Raw genomic sequence first — 15,005 nt, 5'->3', positions numbered from 1 at the left:
ATTGGCCACAAAAGACTTTGAAAACCCCATTCCAGTAAAAGATATTTTATATTTCTTTCCTATTTCTTTTAGAATTTGGGTTTGGTTTCTTTACACCATGGTACCAACTTATTCTCTATTTTGGGTCCAGCAACATCAACCAGATTCAAGCGTGCTGTTTAACCCTAAAAAGTAAAAATATCTGGGGAGAAAATGGTGGGCAGGACTAGGAGTCAAGTCAGCCTGTCTGCCCAGAACTGTGCACTTCTCACCCCTCTTCCTACAATAGACAGAAGCTTGTTCTCATTAGTCATAGACTCCCCCATAACCTACGAAGGAGTTGTGAAGAATAATACTGATTGTGATGATAATAAGGATAACAAATGATTAGTAATGCATATAGATATATATACACATGTGTGTGTGTGTGTGTATATATATATATATATATATATATATATATATATATATATATATACCTTTGCTACTTTTCTCAAAGCACTTTTTCCCCATCTATTGTTTTAATTGAGCTCACACTCGCACACAGAGGTAGAGTGGGAGTGTTCTAATTGGGGAGATAGCCATGAAATGTTTAAGTGATTTGCCTCAAGGTCATAATGTAAGTGGTGGAGGAGGTGAAACCAGGTCACAGAGCTCCCATGTCCTGTGCCAGCATAGTGTGTCAAGACCCCTCAGCTCCTATGGGGGCCTTGGGAAGAAAAGACTGGGATCTTGAATTTCAGGATCAAATAAATAGGAAGCATATTGAGCATATTGAGCATTGAAGCATATTGAGACTGTAAAAACCATTTGGTCTATGTAGTCTAGACCCCTCTCCCATTTTGTACATGGGGAAACAGAGCTACAAGGAAGAACCCACATGGGCAACTGTCCTTTCCACTACCCTGCAGTTCCTGGCACCCTGCCTTTCCACCCCATAGTAGCTGGGGGCTGCAGTGAATGGAGAGGATACAAAATAAATCAAGGTAGTCCTCAGCTAGATACATTTACAGAGGGAAAATAGTGCTGGGTACAGAGCTCTTGAGTTAATTGAGAGTTTTCTTTATTGGATGTAAAGGTCTCTGTGACTTTGGGGCTGACCTTGGGCCTACCATGCATTTGCTTTAGGCTTCTCTTGTCTCTCCCTTAGGGGTTTGGGCAAGGTGAATCTGTGCATTCCTTCCAACTTTAGCATTCTTTGGATATATTTGGCCATTTGGATTCTAATGTTAAAGTATTGGTAATATAAAAGGCTCTTACATTTTGACCCATAGAATACATTATGTTTTCTAAGTTCCAGATATGGGTACCCCATATGGAAAAATAAGACAAATCCTCTGTGATTTTCCTGGAGCCACCTCCTTCTCTCATACCCCTTCCTTTACCTCCAGTAACAAAAAAAGTCAGATCATTTTCTGTTATCTGCCCTGGAACATTATCTCCAGTGTTAGAAAGCTTAATAGCCAATACAACGGATGTATACTGAGGGTGCAATCATGCAAGACGCACTATGAACCCGCATATAGAGTAAGCATGGGACCCAGCATATGGTTAGTACACATTAAATGCCAGTTCTTGCTTCTGTCATCATCATTATCATATCATAAGTGGTAGTTTAGTGGTGTAAGAGGTTTTGTCTCACCTACACCCAGAAACCACTGAATAGAGTTGAAACTATTGATTCCATATTTTGCAGGGGAGTTAACTGAAACAGAAGGAGGTTACATAACTGAGCTCACACATCCAGTCCTCAAATGCAGATATGTTGGTCCATATAGCCATCTTTATTGAGATTGCTAGTTTCACTGACCTTCTGTACACCTTGGCAGCTATACACAGTAACTTGTCCAAATTGGAGCTGAAAAAGTGATGTAGCTCAGAGGCAGCTGAAGTTTACTGGGATGTACATGAATGAGAATCTGGGGCCCAGGTGTGAGCCTTTTGACCTCGGTCAAGGACCTGCTCTGGAGCCTAACTTCTCTGTTGGTAAAATGGCTACAAATACCCACCTCATCCACCCCCTGGAACGGACGTGAGGTTCCAATGGGATAATGGACGAGAATACACTTTTATTTTGTAACCTCCTCAGATGCCTGATGCCCATCTCATTAATATTACACTCTGGTGCCAGTTTCTGCGGGGTCAGCCACGGAGAAGCTAGCTCAGGCTGCAACATCTCATTAGAAGCTGAAATTTGGATTCAGGGAGAGGAGAATGAAGGGGGTGAGAGCCAGCCTCCAGCACCTAGGTTCCTGCTGTTATCTGTATTCAGAGCAGCTTTCTGGTACCTTGGCTGCAATGCTGCTCAGCGGGACGTCTCTGACTTTGATGTTGCACGTGTCAACATTCTAATAGGGCGGCGACCGAGATGGAGCATGAGTTTGGAGAGACATTTATGACAGGTTTTGCCTAAAGATGTTTCAACAGATAACCCTTTAGAAATAACAAAGGTAGTTTATGCATTTCACAGGGAACCCGGAAGCTTAGGTACCAGCTCAGTTCCAAGTTTAGCACACAGACAGCTTCCTACTCTCCCTCTGCACATCTGTGAGATATCATCACTTGTCACAGTAGTACAGTACTGCGTTTAGTTACACTGACATTCTGTCCACATTGACAGCAATGGTAGAAGGACAGGAGGCTATTTCCTTCTATAAAGTCCACATCGGAAAACCTTAGAAAGTTACCGCTGCTTCTTAAAATGTAGATCCGATCACCTCATTCTGCTGTTTGAAAATTCTCTCATGGCTTCCCACGATGTTTAGAATATAATCCAGACATAAGAACAAAAGTGAGGTAGCAGAGAGTAGATGCCCAGTAAATATTTCTTGGGCAGATGGAGAAGGCAGAGCCAGAGAAGGGTACCCACAGTGGCCTTCCTGGTTTCCCTCTGAAGGTTTTAGGTTAGCAGCTCTGTGCCCAGCTAGGCCTTTGTCAAGTTATAGCATCCAGGGGTTCTTGGTGTGTGTTCGTGGATTCCTGGGAAGTCAGTAGATGGAGATGAGGGTGTCTGGAGCTCTGTGAAAGTGTGGGCATATTTCTGGCGACAAAGTTTATAACTCTTATTAAAAGGACCTCAAAGGGATTTTTGACCTTTCAGTAGTTCCTGTTAACTTTTACTTTTAAGCAGTTTATGTTTTGGGATATGAAGTGATCCGAGAGAGAGGATGAGCCACCTTGAGGAACTGTCTCGTTTCCCACCATCAGCACGACTCCATTTTTCTGCCACAGAATGTAAGGAAGGCACCCCTTTGTACTCCCAATGCATCTCTTTCCTAAGTTTATGCTTTCCATGATATATCTCCAGTGCCAGAAGCTGAAGTCAGATTTCCACCTGAATCAGAGAATTCCAGACTTGGAAAGGGACTTACTTAATTCACTGTGTGTAAGCCATAGTGTGCACCAGATTTTTCTAGGGAGCTTTTTATAAATTTGCATTTCCAGGCCCTTACCCTGACTTTTTTTAACTGCTAAGCTTCTAAGCAAGGTGTGTTCATTTCCTAGGGCTACTGTAACTAAGTACCACAAACACGGTGGCTTAAAACAACAAACATTTAATATCTCACAGTTCTGGAGGCCAGAAGTCTGAAATCAAAGTGTCAGTACAGCCATGCTTCCTTTAAAAACTATAGGTAAGAATCCTTCCTTGCTGTTTCCCACCTTCTGGTCGTTGCCTTTGGTAATTAGCTTACAGCTTCCATACTTCGATCTCTGTTCCAGGCATCACATGCTGTTTTCCCTTTGTGTGTCTTCTGTGCATCTTCTCTTCTATTTAATAATTAGGACACCACTCATTTTGGACTAAGGTTCACCCTACTCCAGTATAACCTCATCCTAATTACATCTGTAATAACCCTGTTTCCACTTTCTGAGGTACTGGGTGTTGGGACATGAACATATGTTTTAAGGGGACACAATTCAACCCATGACAAAGAGTGTAAGAATCTGCATCCTTTAAAAGTTCCATTGGTGATTCTCATTGAGAAATACTGCCCTTATCTATCCCTTCACTGAACAGATGGGAAACTGAGGCCCAGGGAAGGAAGGAGTCCAGGGTCACACAGAGACTCAGCGATAGAGTCAGACTAGGAAGCCAGATATCACGATTCCCCCCAACATCTTGCCCACTATGCCAAACTCCCTCTTCATGCCCAGACCTGCTGGTCCTCTCACTGACCTACAAAGACCAACATTTAAGTGGGCATCTCCAGCTATTCATGTCTTTCTAGGGCCACTTACTTGCCGGTTGGCATCTAGAGGAGCAGGAGTGGGTCTTTTGGTCCCATCACCTGTCTCGGTTCCAGAGGATAAGATTTTAAGGCAAGTTGGTCTACCTCAGCAGTCATGGACATGCATCCCAGTTTTCTCCCAGGTGTGGCCACTGACTGGTATTTGGATGGGGTGTAGAAAGACTTCCTTCCTCAACGTTCACTTACTCGGCACACTACCCTATGGTGTGTGCTAACACAATCCTCTCACTTGGGTTATCATGGGGGTGGGTTCTTGGGTGAAGAAGTTAACTTTTGGAAATACAGCCCAAGCTTTACATTTGAGATATTACTCCATGGAAATATTGGTTGTCATGCCCAATTTGTGTCCCCTCCCACTGTATTTTTGTGCTGGAAGTCTGTGTGATCCACAGAGCCCCGTCTCAACCCATTCCTTCACAGCACATGCATCTAAAGTCATGGATCTCAGAGTAAGCAAATCTAAAGTGTTTAATCTATTATTAATCAGCCAGTTGCCAAAATGATAGAACTCTGGGGGGGGGGGGGCTGAGGAAGACATCAATATTTATGGCCTCGTTAGAGAGTGCCTATTTTTTTTCTCTTTCTCCTTCCCCACTTCCCCTAATATGAGAACAGAAATATGAAGTCTGTTATGTTTTATGCTGTTGTACAGGGCAAGAATGTCATGTTCTGGAATGAGATGACTCCAGAGTGGTATTGCATATTTGTTTGAGAATATTGGCTCTACCACAGCTGTGGAAACCTTTGCCAGCTTGGGTTAACAAAACCAGTCCATGGTAATACAGTGGGAGAGCTCAGGGAACAGAGGGACCTTGGAACCATCTTTTACAAGTTACTTATTTTTTTGATGAGGCAACTGAGGCTCAGAGAGGAAAAGGGGCTTCTTTGTGACCATACATTTATGTATCACTCAGTAACCCTTAACTGGATCCTTCCTATGTGTCAGACAATGGGCGAGCTTCTAGGGACACCAAGGTAAGTATTAACAGGAATAGCTACCATTTATTGAGCACTTCCTAGGTGTTAGGTACATGCAAAGTCCTTTAAATAGTCTCTCCTGCTGAAAACCCACCAACAGCTTCCCACAGCTCTTGGAATAAATGCAAGTGCTTTGTCTATAAGGCTGTGTGTGGCCTTGCTCTGACCCACCTTCCTGACCTCAACTCATTTCATTCTCCCCCTCATTCCCTATGCCCCAGCCTCAGTGGCTTTCATTGTTATTGTTCCTGGAACATAACCAGGCTTATTATGCCTTCAGGCCTTTGAACCAGCTGTCCACTCTGCCTATATTACTCTTCCCTTTATCACTTCTGGATACTCATCTTTCAGGTCTCAGCACAAACTTCACTTTTTCAGAGAATCCTTGACATTGAGTTACCCCACACCTTCTAATCAACCTTAGTGTCTTCTTAACCAGTTACGTTCTGGTAAATGTTTAATACCTGGATATAGTGGGACAGAGGTGGGGGGTGCTGGTTGGTAGTCTTTGCCAGTTTCCATAGTGTAAATACTTCCACTATAACTGACTCAGTGATTCAAGCTATCAACACGATGCTACTGAATACAAAGGTGGGAAGATACACATGGTCGTCTCTTGTGAGCCAGTATAAGTCAGCTCTGGCAAGCTTGTTACTGTCTCAAATTATAGTGTTTATTTACTTGTAATTCTTTCCCGCTCCCGTGCCATGTAAGCTCCAAAAGAGAAGGAACTTTTTTCCATTTTGTTTATGAGTATATTCCTAGTGCCCAGAAGATGGCAAGGAATGTGGTACCCATTTAATAAATAACTGCTGAATGGACTATGAATGAATGAGTGAGAACCTTCACAGTAAATCTGTTAGGTAGGTACTACCGTTATCCTCATGTGCCAGCTAAGGAAACTAAAATGCAGAGAGAGATTAAGTCGCTCATCCAAGCTTGTATCGTCAATACGTGGGAGAGCCAGGGTTTGAACTCAGGCAATTTATCTCCACAGCCTCTGCTCTACATCCCAAGCTATATGAATCTGATGAGGTCCTTACTTTCAGAGAGCTCACAGTCTAGAATAGAAAAGACGTTTGAACATGAAAAAATAAGATGACTATGCATAATATACATAGTATCTACTGAAGGACCTGGGTTAGTAAAGGAGATTTAATGCTTTTTGGGCGTGGGAGTGTCTTGGTGGTCAGGCAGGGCTATGTGACAAAGGTAATATTTGATTAAGACCTTGGAGGATATCATCAGAGAGCTTTTTCCGCCATGCTGAGTTGTTTCCCATATGAGACAATTGATACTGTGAAATCCTCTTGGATCAGGAAGAGGAACTGGGCTTCACTCAAATGTAAAGAAAACCACAGAAGCATTATTAAAGATGGGTTGAGGGTCGACTGGATATTTTAGCGCACAGAAAATCAGATAATCCACTTGAGGCACACTTCCACACAGAGACTTAACTTCTCACTGATGCTCTTGTAACATCCTCTGATTAAGGGCTTGCCTTGCTCTGAGCTAAACTACTCACCATTTCGGCTTCTGATTCTTTGCTCTTACATTAAAATTTCAGGTGGCTACTGACCCAAGATGGCAGTGAGTACAAAAGGTAATATGGTGGGCTGTTTGTTTTTTTCTGGTAGCTAAGCTTGAGAAACTACAGAACCATCACTGAACCTGCCTGAACCCTGACCTTCCCTGCTTCTGCATCTCCTTTGCCCAGTCCCCAGTCACCCACCGGATTCTTTAGTCAACTGTTGTGTCCCTACCTTCCTTTTCACTCCCACTGCTATCATCCTGATCCAGGATGTGCATTGATTATTCATTTATTTGTTCTCCCACGCTTCAACAAAGGTCCAGGTCCTGCTGTGTGATAGGCAATGACATAGGCTCTGGGAATACAGTGATAGGCAAGAGCAGACCTGGCTCTTACCCTCAAGAAGCATGTACTCTAATGCAGGCAAACAGCTGTTAATAAACCCATCACACGAACAATGGGTAACTCTAACGGTGACAGAGGTTACAAAGGAGAAGGGGCACGGTGCCGTGACGGTCTCTAACAGGGCATTTAACATAAACAGGAACACCAGGAAAGACTTCTCAGGTGAACTTACATTGGAATAAAAAATCTGAAGGACGAGTAGAAGGAAAAATTAATTTCTTCCAATTGGAACGTGTACACATATTTGGTGGAAGGGAGAATAACTTCCACCAGCACAGGGAAAGTGGACTGGTTTGGATGGGGACGGAGAACAAAGGCCGAGGGTGGTGTGAGAAAAGGCTGGGGAAATAAGGCAAAGCTGTGTCTGAGCCCTGGGAAGCAGTATTAACCTCTATGTCTAGGTACCTGAAGAAGTCTCCTCCTCTAGCTCATCCTGGGCAGCCATTGCCCAATTTCTCTTTCTAAAGTCCCATTTTTTGTGTTGTTGTTGTCGTTTTTCTTGTTACTTCCCTTCTCTAAAAATCATCAGTTGTTTTCCATTCCCTACTGTGTTAAGCCTGAACCCACTGTCATCAAAGACTTCTGTTATCCAGCACCAGCGAATAGCTGGTAGCTGTCACCTCCCACTGTTGGGAAATCATCTAACGTGATGTTTGAGAGCAAGGGCCTCTGGAGTCAAATAGCCAGTGTGACTCTTATTTCTTCCACTTTCTGCCTCTGTGACCCAGGACACATTAGTTCATCTTGCCGAGTCCACGTTTCTGAACCTTTAAAATTGGAGCAAAGTGTAAGGGTCAAGTCAGATCAGTATGTAATGCCTTGAGCATGATCCATGGCATGTAGAAAGTACTAATTTACTAATAACCTATTAGACTATATGGTCTAGTCGTTGTCTCCCATGCTTATCTCATGTCGCCCATCCAGGTTATATGCTACTGCTCTTGCCTAGAACAGCTTCTTCCATATCTGTCCAGATACACAGCCCTCTGGTCACCTGTCTCCTTAGTCTCTACCTCCTCTGTCCCAACATTTCCTCTACCACCACCGGCCTTCTGGGTGGGCCCTTGATCTAAATTCCCAGATTTTCAGATTTTTATTTGCCCTGAAATATTTCCTTAAAAAAATCATCTTTTAGCTTTTTGCATGCATGTTTTCCTTTTCATCCTAATTATTAGCTTTTCTGTCTTTTTTAATAGGAGTATAAATAACATACAGTGTAATATTAGTTTCAGGTGTACAGTATAATGATTCAACATTTCTGTACATTGATCAGGGCTCTTCATGATCAGTGCACTCTTAAACCCCATCACCTATGTCACCCCCCCCCCCACTTACCTCCCCTCTGGCAATCACCAGTTTGTTCTCTGTATTTAAGAGTCTGGTTTTTTGTTTGTCTCTTTTTTGTTTTGTTCATTTGTTTTGTTTCTTAAGTTCCATGTGTATGTGAAATCATATGGTATTTGTCTTTTTCTGACTTGCTTCACTTAGCATTATACCCTCTAGATTCATCCATCCATGTTGTTGCAAATGTCAAGATCGCATTCTTTTTTATGGCTGAGTAATATTCCAGTTTGTGTGTGTGTGTGTGTGTGTGTGTGTGTGTGTGTGTGTAGTGTATGTGTTAGGTATGCTTGTGCGCGCGCGCGCGTGTGTGTGTATGTGTGTGTGTGTGTGTGTGTGTATACACTACATTTTCTTTATCCTTTCACCTATGGATGAACAGTTAGGTTACTTCCATACCTTGGCTATTGTAAATAATGTTGCAGTAAACATAGAGGTGCATATATCTTTTCAAATTAGTGTTTTTGTTTTCTTTGGGTAAATACCCAGTAGTGGAATTACTGGGTCCTTTGGTGATTATTAGCTTTTCAAGATCAGGTAATATGCCTTGTATTGGTTTTACTACCCTGAAAACAACTAACTAATATAATACATGAAACATTGCTCTTAATACAGATTCCTTGGGTGAGTGAATAAACAAATAAAGAGGAGAAAGAAAAGAGTGTAAAATTTTATAGTGTTTTAAGTGGGGGGAAAAGAAAGAAGCTGATCAAAGTATCTGGGAAATAAAATTCTGTCCCTCTCTTTGAGCTTGTTCATTTATTTATAAGCTGGGGAACATGTTTCCTACCATCTATTTAGTCTCAGGAGTATGTTAACATCATTAATATGAAGTTTATCAAGTACTTTGTACTGCCTGGGGGAAAGATGGTATAGAAATTTAAAGTATTACATACAATCCCTCCAGGAAGAAAAGAGGAAAAACATCTATTTTGTGAGGTACAACACTCCGGATCATTCTAGTGGGTGTGCCCAAAGGGATTTGTATACCTCTTCAAATGTGAATTAATTTGTACTTTTTAAAGCCCCTACTGGATACTTTTCATTTTAATTAAGGATATTTTGAAGAATTTTTACTTTAAAAACTAGATAAAATAGTTCACATATTTGCTTTGCCAAATGTATAGCATTAGACATAAACATAATTGTAAATGAGCACATTAGCAGCTTCTCAGCCTGAAGTTGGCCACTCAGCGACCTTTTCTCAAGGACTTGAGGACTCTAATGTGTGATGTTTGCCTGTTTGTTTAATTTGGTATTTTTGTTTTGATCATCATAAAAAGGAAGCATATTTTGGAATGATCATTTCATAACTGAGGACTGCCACAGATTCGGGGCCCTTGTTGGCATCTGCATTTTCTATCACATTAGAACAGAACGATGTATGGTAAAATAATGCTGAGCAAGGGGTAACTGACATCATGATGCACTATGTGGAAGAAGAGGGCAAACACTGGTGAGAGAAGGTTATCTTCGCATGGTACACAGTAGCATAGGCCTGGAGAATTCACAGGATCTCTGTGACAACAGTGTTATATTGGTGTCACAAATGGTGTTTTGGGGCCAGCAGATGCCACAGTTTTTTACCTTAAATTAATATTGGTAATTCAAAATGTGTTGGTCATATAATTATGTTTGTATCTCATTTGTAAATTTTCTTGAGTTTTATAGTTAAAGGAGAACTATAAGCATAGAGTTGATCCCTGGTACAATGTTTGTACATTTCTCTTTTTTTAATTTTTTTTAACATTTTTATTTATTTTTGAGACAGGGAGAGACAGAGCATGAACAGGGGAGGGTCAGAGAGAGGGAGACACAGAATCTGAAATAGGCTCCAGACTCTGACCTGTCAGCACAGAGCCCGACGCGGGGCTCGAACTCACGGACCGTGAGATCATGACCTGAGCCGAAGTCGGCCGCTTAACCGACTGAGCCACCCAGGCGCCCCATTTCTAAGTATCATTATGATAGAAATAACTTGTCAACATTGGGAATCCAGAATAAAAGTTTCTTTCAGAGGTGTTCCATTACTTATGTGAGTTTGAGAAAACTTCAGTAGTAAGTGATAGTGTAAGCCTCCAAGAAAGTGTTGCATTATACCCAAGTTTTATTATATCAAGTCCACAAAACATAAAGGAAGGGGTTAAAAGTGTGGAAAATTGCAAATATGGAAACCACCACTTTCCAGATAAGAGTAAACTGAGGTTCTAAAGAGTGAAAACCTCAAGGTTGAATGCAATGGAGAAGTCATGATTGAGAAAGTCTTACGAAGTCTTGAAAATATCAGTGATGAACTCCTAAAATAATCACCCTCAACACACTCTTGAGATATGTGAGTATGTGTGTATGTGTGTGTTTCAGTGTATGTGTGTATCTCTTCTTCAGTGCTTTGGAGTTCCCTTTGCTGCTGGACTACTTCCCTAACTTTCCAATAAAAGCTCAACAGAAAAGGTACTAATTATAAAGAAATTAACTTTATACCCATATTCTCTAGAAAAAAAATTTTTTTTGTCAAAAGCCTACTTATTTCACCTCTTCAAAGCTATTATCTATACCAAGTTATTGTATAAGCAGCCAAGCTGTATTTTCTAGTTTTTCTTTATTTTCAGCTTCCTGTGTCTATAAATGTTTGTTCCCATTTAGGGTATATACAGTACTTGTTAGAAGGACACCGTTTTTCTGGGGGTTTTTTCTTACCCTTTCAAAGCTGAGAAGAATTTGTAAGAGTGTGAAAAGGTATAAGTGTTGTACCTTTGAATGGGGTATTGTGTTATTTGCAAGCACTGTAAATGTGGGTTGCTATTTTATAGCTGTTGTACCCAGTGTCAAAAGATTTACTTACATTCTGACCCAGTCCTAGTTATTCAGAAACTATTAAGCAGATATATACAATTTGAAATTGTTTTCCAGAATGAATTTGAAGAGGGCAAAGGAGTAAGTAGAGAAGTCAGCTAGCCCTTCCTTGTCTATGTAGGATCTTTCCTATAACTGCCCCCCCCCCCATCCAATTTAAGCCTACTTTGTATCAGGAATTTTTTTCTGGCTTCTTTATTGCCTTTCTTTAGGGAATAATAATAATGAGTTTAATTTGTAGACCACTTATAACATTTCAATACCATTCTAAGGACATTCACTAAGGAAATGGCCAATGTATGCTGAGCACCAACTGGTCACTCAACGCCATCGGTAGCATCGGGTAGTACAATGAGTATCCCACAACGGCCCTGACGGACACCCACCATCCCAATTAGATTGGATCCTCATTGACAGGTTCTCATAGTACCTAGATTCCCTGCACAACACTAAGTCACACAAATGCAATAATTATTTACCTTGTGTATGCTATTTTCACTCAACTAGGAGCTGCAGGAGGATAGAGATGGGATCTGTCTGGTGCACTGCTGAATTCCTAAAGCCACGCTTAGTGTCTAGCACACACACAGAAAATATATTCAATAGACATGTGCTGGAATGAAGGAAGAAAGGAAGGAATGATGATCTAGGTAGGAGGAGGATGAGTTTGAAAAGTGTACTGTTATTTGAGGAAGCAAGGAAGGAAGGTGTGTAAAGAACCCGGGACTACATAAAGGCAAGTACCTCCAACAAGAATCCCACATAGGGCAGAAAGTAGGCCAGATTATTAAGTCTGAACTAAGAAAGTAGAACAATCTTTTGTGATTGCAACTTGAAAGCAAAAGCCCAAACCAGGATGTATCTTGCAAGACAGAAAGTACATTGGGAAAAAAATGCTTTAACTCCATCAGTCAGAAAAAGAAATGGGCTATCCCTTTTAGTCTGAGGAAATAGAAAGCAGATGACTAGTTTAAAAAGGTAAAAACATCTAGGGCTTTATTCTTTCATCCCACCTTAGTTTTTCTTGCCCAGTTATAATGTCAAAGGATGTGGCACCCAGAAGGGGTGGGGAGGAGTCTGGCACTGACACATAAAGGGCTAATGAAAGATGATTTTAGGAAATGGCTCTTTCACAGCAAGAAGCTGTACTCCATGAGCTGTCCAGGCCACGGCCTGTTGTTTTTCAGAACTCATAGAAGGTGGTAAAGGTCAAAGAGTGTCTGTGAAACCAGCAGATGACTCTAGAGTCCACTGAATCCCTGCCCAGGGGCCTGACAGCACAGATTGTTCTGCAACCTCGTCTTCTCCATCTCCTGTGGGCAAGCACGAGCTTTTGTGTCTGGAGACCTGAGTCTAGTCTCAGCTGTGCCACTGTGTCTCTTTTTGTGATTCTGAGCATGCTACTTTACATTTTAACACCCTCAGTTTCCTCCTCTTTAAAATGGTGAACAACTGGTTGGTAGGATAAGAACATTTTCAATTTCTTTCTCTCCTGAAATAACGCCTAATTCATATGCAGTGCACACACACATATACACACATTATATGCATAAGACATACAAAACCAAGTGTTATTCCAAGTAATAAAACAAGACTCAATACTTCCTTCCCCTCTCCCTTTCTGTCCCAGATTCAAGCGCTCATGGGGAATCACTTTAAACTTTTTCAGCTACTTCTCCTGATATTTTTACCTTCATATCTCTTATATTGCCTTTTCCTGATTTTCCAAGTTTAGACATTATTTGCTGACTCCTCACCACGACAGATGAGGATTGGGCTCATACCCATTCATCGCCACTCACACTGTTGCCATATTCCCACCATCATATTTTTGTTAAACCAATACCCAGTGTTTACCCTATAATGACTAGATAAATACCTTTACAACTGAGCTAAATAGTGTACTCTGAAACTTTTTGTTTCCTGCTTTGTTTGCGCTGTTTTGTTTGTTTTGTTTATTTTGTTCTTTGCATTTTATCATTGACTCAGACCCAAGCTTTCTGAGCAAACCGTGGAACTGCTCTCAGTTACAATCATGCATTTCTGTTACAATGTTTTCCCCCAGAGGTCTCCCTCTTGGACCCCATCCTTTTTGCTTCAGCCTGGCCTCGCTTGTGTGGGAATTTCAGGGGACCTGTCTTCTTGGGACTGACCTTCACATTCTCCAGCACATTGGCCCTCCTTTTCTACATATTTCATTCTCTGTTTGCCCTCTCATTTCGGTGGACTGAATCCTCCAGTAGCTTCCCGAGAAAGAATACAAGGAGGTAAATTTTTAGATCTTGTGTATCTGAAAGGGTTCTTATTCCACCTTCAAACTACACTGATTGGGGGTGAGATTCAAGCTGGGAAATAATTTTCATTCAAAATTTTTCAGGTGGTGTTCCATTATGTTCTGTTTTCCACTGTGGCTGAAGAAAGGCCAGTGCCATTCTGAGTGCTTCTTCTTTATATGTGATTTGCTCCCCTTCTCCCATTCCAGAAGCTGTTATGATCTTTTCTTTGTCTCTAAAGCTCTAGTAGTTTAAAATGATGGGCTATGGTATGAAGCTTTTTTATTCATGGTCATTCAAGATGCTGGGCACTTGGTCAGCTTTTTCTGTTTGAAAACTCACCTCCTTCAGTTTTGTATTTTCAAGGTAATTTAGTTGATAATATTCTTCCCTTCATTTTCTCTTCGCTTTCTTACTTTTGTTTCCTAGTGGCTGTATGTTGGACTTCCAAGAGTTTATTTGTTTGACTTGAAGCTATTTACTGGGTGATACCTTCAACTTTATATTTTAGCATTTTTATTAATTAATCTATTATATTAACTTCCAAGAGCTCTTTCTTATACATTTGTCATTCCTTTATTGCAGCATCCAATTCATGCTTATCTCTTTAATAAGAGCATAGTTTTTAAAGTGTTATTTTGGCCCCTGGATTGTGCCTGTTCCCTGTAATCTATTTTGTTCTGTTTGCTAATTTTAGTTTCTACCCCTGCCGCATATGTAGAGCCCTTTGACTATCTGATTTTTTAAGTCCCAAAAAGTCAATAAGATGCTCTACATGCAAGGAGGAAGATGGCCAGTTGGTGGCCTGCACCCTCAGTTATACCTAGTGACCCCAGTCTGGAGCCTCTCCACTTCATCTTCTTCACTGTCAGCCTCCAGGTCTCTGCTTGGTGGAAAAGGAGGGCATCATCTGGCCATCTGGCTGGGTGAGAGGTTCTGGAGCCTTCTACCCATTTTCCATATTCTAGTCCTCAGAGTATAGAGTGCTTCAAATTTCTAGACCTTTCTGGTGATCTGAGGTATGACTGGCTTGCTTCTCATTGACTCTATCCACATCCTCTGCAGAGAGGTAAGCTGCTTTCTTTAACTTGCTAAGTCAGTTGCCTTTCATTCAATCACTGTCCATCTTTTAAACGTCTTACTTCCTTTGTCTACTCTTGCCTTTTCTCAGTTTCCCTTTGTTCTGTTGGTTCATACCTATTTTGTTCCTTTGCTGTGATCTTTGTGAGGTTGGGGAGAGACGGAAAAGACAAGCATGTATTTTCAATCTGATGTGCGTAGATAGGCACATAGAGCATATGCTAAATCAACATTTTATTGCAATTTTAGATTTACAGAAAGTTCTTAGAGATAGTTCAGAGTTCCTGTGTACCCCATATCTAGTTTTTTTTCCTT

At 41.2% G+C, this 15,005-nt stretch overlaps 1 protein-coding gene and 1 long non-coding RNA gene across 3 annotated transcripts in view; one reads left to right on the top strand and one right to left on the bottom strand.

The window, feature by feature from the left end:
- Positions 1-15,005, top strand: part of GRIA1 (glutamate ionotropic receptor AMPA type subunit 1) — a 306,263-nt gene that overhangs the window by 91,779 nt on the left and 199,479 nt on the right. The gene's annotated exons all lie outside the window — the stretch shown is intronic.
- LOC123379842 overlaps positions 1-15,005 on the bottom strand; it is a 116,136-nt gene that overhangs the window by 18,031 nt on the left and 83,100 nt on the right. The window lies entirely within an intron of this gene.

The sequence above is a fragment of the Felis catus genome, chromosome A1 (assembly GCF_018350175.1).
Source record: "Felis catus isolate Fca126 chromosome A1, F.catus_Fca126_mat1.0, whole genome shotgun sequence".
NCBI lineage: Eukaryota > Metazoa > Chordata > Mammalia > Carnivora > Felidae > Felis > Felis catus.
This window is presented reverse-complemented; position numbering and strand designations above follow the sequence as displayed.